Here is a 7,173-nt window from a genome sequence, read left to right as displayed (position 1 = left end):
GCTCTTTCCAGGGGCCGGTGCAGACTCGATGGGCTGAATGGTCACCTGCACTGTAAATTCTACGATGCCATGAGCTAGTTTTGTTCAGGAAAAAGCCATGTAGACACTTGTACAGGGAAAACAATATTTCCTACAGTATGTAGGCTTGAAATGAGAAGATTCGATCATCAGCGGAGGCAAATATTTGGCCACCACAGACGGCCGTTGGAATAGATTCTGGCTTTCATTCCTGCCTGATAACCTGGAGTTGCCACTGTGGATAATGACTTCCAGATTTGGAAAAATTCAGCTCTACTGTTGCATTGCAATGTTTTTCAACTAAACCTCAACGAGCACCCCTAAAGGATTCAGCAAGTTCCGGCCATTTTTCAAGGGTTGTTCTTGGCTTTAATAATCTGGTTGCTTTTCCTTTTTATGTTATGTGGGATTGGGGTTCCACAGAATTTCACAATCTACTATAGGGTTGCTCATCTCAGAAACCACTGCTGTATAGTTTGGAAAACATTATCAGGTTTGCAAAGTTACTATAGATAGTGGTTAAATCAGAAGACGGCTATTCAGTCCACCGAGTCCGCTCCACCATTCACTGAGATTGCTGATCTGATGGGATAATAATCTTTATCGTCACAAGTAGGCTCACATTAACACTGCAATGAAGTTACTGTGAAAAGCCCCTAGTCGCCACATTCCGGCGCCTGTTCGGGTACACAGAGGGAGAATTCAGAATGTCCAATTCACCTAACAAGCACATCTTTTGGGACTTGTGGGAGGAAACCGGAGCACCCGGAGGAAACCCACGCAGACATGGGGAGAACGTGCAGACTCCGCACAGTGACCCAGGCCAAGAATCGAACCTGGGACCCTGCAGCAGTGAAGCAACAGTGCTCCCCACTCTGCTACCGTGCCGCCTGCCAAATTCAGCATTTCCCCCCCCTCCTATGCTTTAGGTTCCCTGACATGGGGGATTGGGGGGGGGGGGGGGGGGGGAGAGAACGCGAGATCATCTCTCAGCATCCACCCCGTCAGAACTCTTCAGAATAGGGGCAGCACGGTAGCCTTGTGGATAGCACAATTGCTTCACAGCTCCAGGGTCCCAGGTTCGATTCCGGCTTGGGTCATTGTCTGTGCGGAGTCTGCACGTTCTCCCCAGTGTGTGCGTGGGTTTCCTCCGGGTGCTCCGGTTTCCTCCCACAGTCCAAAGATGTGCAGGTTAGGCGGATTGGCCATGATAAATTGCCCTTAGTGTAGGGTGGGGTACTGGGTTATGGGGATAGGGTGGAGGTGTTGACCTTGGGTAGGGTGCTCTTTCCAAGAACCAGTGCAGACTCGATGAGCCGAATGGTCTCCTTCTGCACTGTAAATTCTATGATAATCTATGAATAGTGTGCATTTCAATTAGATCACCTCATTCTTCTAAACTTCAGAGAATATACGGTTTTGTCAGCCTCTCAGAGGACATCCCCTCTGTCATAGTATGCACCAACGCACATCATGAGGTAAAGACAGGTAGTGACAGACACCCAGGTTAGCCAATCAACACACAGGGCAGAACACAACCAATCACCAGACAGAACACAAGAGGGTGGCTTCCTACTATAACACACAAGGCATCAGCACTCCGCCTCTTTCCACTGGTGACAACTGTAGTGACAGTCAGGGTGTATATATCAGTCAGCACCTTCTACATGTGGCTCAGAGGTAGTCTGGTCTATTTAGTTAGAGTTAGTACGCTTAGAGTAGTAGAGTGTCAACCCACAGCAAGCTGTGTGCATTGTTAAAGAAGTTCAATAAATCGTTTGGATGTAAGGCAGAAGTTTGGTGTCTGCCTTACAGTCTGACTGCATCCAGTTGCAGTCCGTGTTACCCCAGGATGAAGAACACGACACCCTCCCCCACCCCAATCCCAAGGACCAATCCAGTGAACCTTCACTGAAGCACCTCCCAAGGAGAGTATATCCTTTCCCAAAACATGGGAGACAAAAACTGCCCAGAACGCTCGATATTTAACTGCAGTTTTAACCTCAAATGGCTTACCCGGATAGTGTGCCCAATTCCTCAGTTGAATAAAAGTAATGGTCTTGCTCAACACCTGAAAGCTAGTGAACAAACCTGTCGGGGGCGGTACACACAGTAAACATAGAAAATACAGCACAGAACAGGCCCTTCGGCCCACCATGTTGTGCCGAACCTTTGTCCTAGATTAATCATAGATCATCATTGAATTTACAGTGTAGAAGGAGGCCATTCGGCCCATTGGGTCTGCACCGGCTCTTGGAAAGAGCACCCTACCCAAAGTCAACACCTCCACCCAACACCAAGGGCAATTTTGGACACTTGGGGGGCAATTGATCATTGGCCAATCCACCCAACCTGCACATCTTTGGACTGTGGGAGGAAACCGGAGCACCCAGAGGAAACCCACACAGACACGGGAGAACGTGCAGGCTCCGCACAGACAGCGACCCAAGCCGGAATCGAACCTGGGACCCTGGAGCTGTGAAGCAATTGTGCTATCCACAATGCTACAGTGCTGCCCTCAAGAACAAATAAATCTACACTATCATTTTACCGTAATCCATGTGCCTATCCAATAGCTGCTTGAAGGTCCCTAATGTTTCCGGCTCAACTACTTCCACAGGCAGTGCATTCCATGCCCCCACTACTCTCTGGGTAAAGAACCTACCTCTGACATCCCCCCCGATATCTTCCACCATTCACCTTAAATTTATGTCCCCTTGTAATGGTTTGTTCCACCCTGGGAAAAAGTCTGACTGTCTACTCTATCTATTCCCATGATCATCTTATAAACCTTTATCAAGTCGCCCCTCATCCTTCTCCGTTCTAATGAGAAAAGGCCTAGCACCCTCACCCTTTCCTCCTAAGACCTACTCTCCATTCCAGGCAACATCCTGGTAAATCTCCTTTGCACCTTTTCCAAAGCTTCCACATCCTTCCTAAAATGAGGTGACCAGAACTGTACACAGTACTCCAAATGTGGCCTTACCAAAGTTTTGTACAGCTGCATCATCACCTTACGGCTCTTAAATTCAATCCCTCTGTTAATGAACTCTAGCACACCATAGGCCTTCTTCACAGCTCTATCCACTGGAATGGCAACTTTCAAAGATGTTATGAACATAGACCCCAAGATCTCTCTGCTCCTCCACATTGCCAAGAACTCTACCGTTAACCCTGTATTCCGCATTCATATTTGTCCTTCCAAAATGGACAACCTCACACTTTTCAGGGTTAAACTCCATCTGCCACTTCTCAGCCCAGCTCTGCATCCTATCTATGTCTCTTTGCAGCCAACAACAGCCCTCCTTACTATCCACAACTCCACCAATCTTCGTATCGTCTGCAAATTTACTAACCCACCCTTCAACTCCCTCATCCAAGTCATTAATGAAAATCACAAACAGCAGAGGACCCAGAACGGATCCCTGCGGTACACCACTGGTAACTGGGATCCAGGCTGAATATTTGCCATCCACCATCACTCTCTGACTTCTATCAGTTAGCCAGTTCGTTATCCAACTGGCCAAATTTCCCACTATCCCATGCCTCCTTACTTTCTGCAGAAGCCTACCATGGGGAACTGTTGCTCTTTTTAACCTTAGTCTATTGGCTCTGATTACGTCACCTTTGCTCATGAGTCGCCAGGTATCTTTATGATACCACCACGTGGTTCAAGTTCAGGTTATGATTAATAATACAGCACACCGCTTAGTAAGGGTTAAAACAACGGTCACTTATTATATACAAGCAATATTAATACCCTAATACTACTTTCTATATAATAAACCTATCACTACTGGCCAATACTTAACTTAGGAAGAGCCCACCAGGTCAGGGAAACGAATGGCTTGTCCAATCAGATCTGGCCGGTGGGATTCAAAAGGCTGCTACAGGTCGGTGGCTAGGTGTCTCTACCGGATAGCGATCGCTGGATTCAAACTTACACTTGCCGGTGGCTGGTCTTGCGAAGGTCTCGAGCAGGCGAAGAGGAGAGAGAGATCTGAACTTGGCCCCTCACTTCTATAGGGCCCAGGGGCTTCCCGCCTCCCGGGGCGGCCCTTGACCCTGAGTCCCAAGTGATTGGATCTGTCCCCATCTCTGGGGTCGATGTGTCCAATGGGGAGGCGATTCCTCGATCGGGGGGTGGTCGTTCACCTGTCTTTGTTTCGGCCACTGCAGGCGCCGACAGGTCTGGCCCGGTATTCAATTGCTAATATGTTGCAATTGTTCCCGGGGATAGCCGATTTAACTGCAGATGTCTGGATAGATGGGCTGCAAACAGTCCTGAATGTAACTGCAAATACCTGGGTTGATGGGCTGTTGATAGCCCTGAGTATCGATCTGGGCTAACTTCCCAGAGCCGAATATGCAATACTGTCTGCAGCTGCCTGTTTGTGTCTTGTTAGCTGCTTTTCCCAGCAGTCTTTCGGGTTAGCCATTTCAAACTGGGTTTTGGCCAGATTAATCGGAATGCAGCCATTTTACGTGGCTACAGAACCTTATCAAATGCCTGACTAAAATCCATATACACTACATCCACTGCTTTACCTTCATCCACATGCTTGGTCACCTCCTCAAAGAATTCAATAAGACTTGTAAGGCAAGACCTACCACTCACAAATCCGTGCTGACTATCCCTAATCAAGCAGTGTCTTTCCAGATGCTCAGAAATCCTATCCTTCAGTACCCTTTCCATGACTTTGCCTACCACCGAAGTAAGACTAACTGGCCTGTGATTCCCAGGATTATCCCTAGTCCCTTTTTTGAACAGGGGCACGACATTCACCACTCTCCAATCCCCTGGTACAACCCCTGTTGACAGCGAGGACAAAAAGATCTGCAATTTCATCTCTTGCTTCCTATAGAATCCTTGGATATATCCCGTCAGGCCCGGGGGACTTGACAATTCTCAAGTTTTTCTAAACGCCCAACACATCTTCCTTCCTAACAAGTATTTCCTCAAGCTTACCAATCTGTTTCACACTGTCCTCTTCAACATTACGGCCCCTCTCATTTGTAAATACAGAAGAAAAGTACTCGTAAAGTCAGATTCTGTCCACGATCTGCCAATCAGGGCGCGGAAGCCATGATCAACTGTAGCAGCCGCTACAGGCAAAGTCAACCCACAGCATTGCATGGATTGCCACCATTGCCAACCCGAGGACTTGTCGGTCAGAAAACGGCAATTGCTCTAGAAACACTCTGGGACCAGTTTGAACGCTCGCTGCACCAGTATTCTTGACCGCCTCAAATTGCTCACGAACAGAGACGTGCTAAGCCGTCTACATTATGGTAGATGGGGAGTCACATGGAGGCCAGGCAAGACTTTCTTCCCAAACGGACATTTGGTTCTCCAAACGACAATGGCTTTATGATCATTAGATCTCTAATTGCAGACGGTATCTACCGAGGTGGGATTCGAACCCAGGGTCCCAGAGCATGACCCTGGAATTACTAGTCCAATGACGGAACCTCATCGAGATTTTTTCCTCCACGCTATCGCCCCCCCCCCACCCCCGATTTGTGAATCTCAACAAGCAGCAGAAACTGGACGACAGCCTGGTGATCTACACAGGACATCAACTCAAATAATCTTCGGTCTCTAATGGAGTATTGAGTTTAGTGCCAGGAACCACACTTTTAGAAAGTACCAGCGAATGGTTCCAGAGACGAAGAATTTCAACAACGTGGAGTTTGGAAAAAGCGTTCTTCCTTGGATTTGATAGAGGGGTTTTGAAAAAGAAAAGGTGTGTGGACGGAGTAGGTGGAAACTGCCCCCCCTCGACTTCAGGATCGAAAACCAGAGGGAACAAAATTTAATCCCAACAGCAAAGACGAGTGTTATTCCAACTCATGGGCGGCAGCAGTTTATGGCAGAGACACACTACTTTCTCAAGGGCAATTAGGGATGGACAATAAATGATGGCCTGGCCAGCAACACACATCCCATGAACAAATAAAGTGATCGACAAAGGATCTGGCTCTAGTTCAAGAGGGCAAAATCATAGAACCCCTACAGTGCAGAAGGAGGCCATTCAGGCCAGCAAGTCTGCACCGACCCTCTGAAGGAGCCCCCTACCTAGGCCTACTCCCCCGCAACCCCATCTAACCTGCCCATCTTTGGACTGTGGGAAGAACCTGGAGCACCCGTGGGAAACCCATGCAGACTCGGGGAGAGAGTGCAAACTCCATAGTCACCCAAGGCCAGAATTGAACCAGAGTTCCCAACGCCATGACCACTGTACCACCATTCGGATTCCAAACTTGTATAATCCTCATTGATCCCTCTTCCTCACTTCTGCGGCCATGTTCAACTTGGCCAGGTCCATGCAATGGTGCATCGATTCACTTGCTGGGGCCATTTGCAAAAGGAGAAGTGGAAGTCAACAATGTCAATGTGAGACTGGAGCCATAAACAGGCCAGATGGAGCAAGGAGAGGAGGTTTCCTATACAATAAATTGAGCTTGTAAAACATACCCGGTGATTGCTTTAGTCGCCACTTTCTGGTTTACCGATTTCTTGCCCTTAAAAATAGTTTTAAAATTCAACCGCAAAAGTGTGTTACTCACAACAAAAAAAAGAATGAGGACATAAATCGCCAAAAAAGAAATGGTTTTATTTGTCAGTTCAGAAAAAGGCTGGCTCTATACTTTCCAATATGAAAAAAAAACAAAGAAAGAGGAAAAACAGAAGAGTATGATCCAAACAACAAGTTACATGACATCAAAGTAGTGAAACATGAGGGACTAGGAAGACACGACGGAAAGGTACTGAGCAAGCAGTGTGGAAGCAAGTGGTCGCTTCTAGTTCTAAACGCTGCATCACAAAATCCTTCATGGGTTCAAGCTCAACGGGTTTAAAAAAAAAAAAGAGTTGTCCCCACTATCTCGGCTCTCAAAATGGCCACCAGCACAAAAGGAGAGTTGTCCCCACTATCTCGGCTCTCAAAATGGCCACCAGCACAAAAGAAGGAGAGTTGTCCCCACTATCTCGGCTCTCAAAATGGCCGCCAGCACCAGGAAGACAAGGGCCCTTTCCCAGCCCCAACGGAATCATCAACTGCCAGTCTGGTTGGAAGCTCAATCAGAGGAGAACCCCCCCCTCCCAGCTTTCCTTTACAAAATTCTAGCTGGGAGATGGGCTGTCTGTGCAGA

Source organism: Scyliorhinus torazame, chromosome 14, assembly GCF_047496885.1.
Source record: "Scyliorhinus torazame isolate Kashiwa2021f chromosome 14, sScyTor2.1, whole genome shotgun sequence".
Taxonomy (NCBI): domain Eukaryota; kingdom Metazoa; phylum Chordata; class Chondrichthyes; order Carcharhiniformes; family Scyliorhinidae; genus Scyliorhinus; species Scyliorhinus torazame.
The sequence above is the reverse complement of the archived record's forward strand: the minus strand, read 5'-3'. Positions refer to the sequence as shown.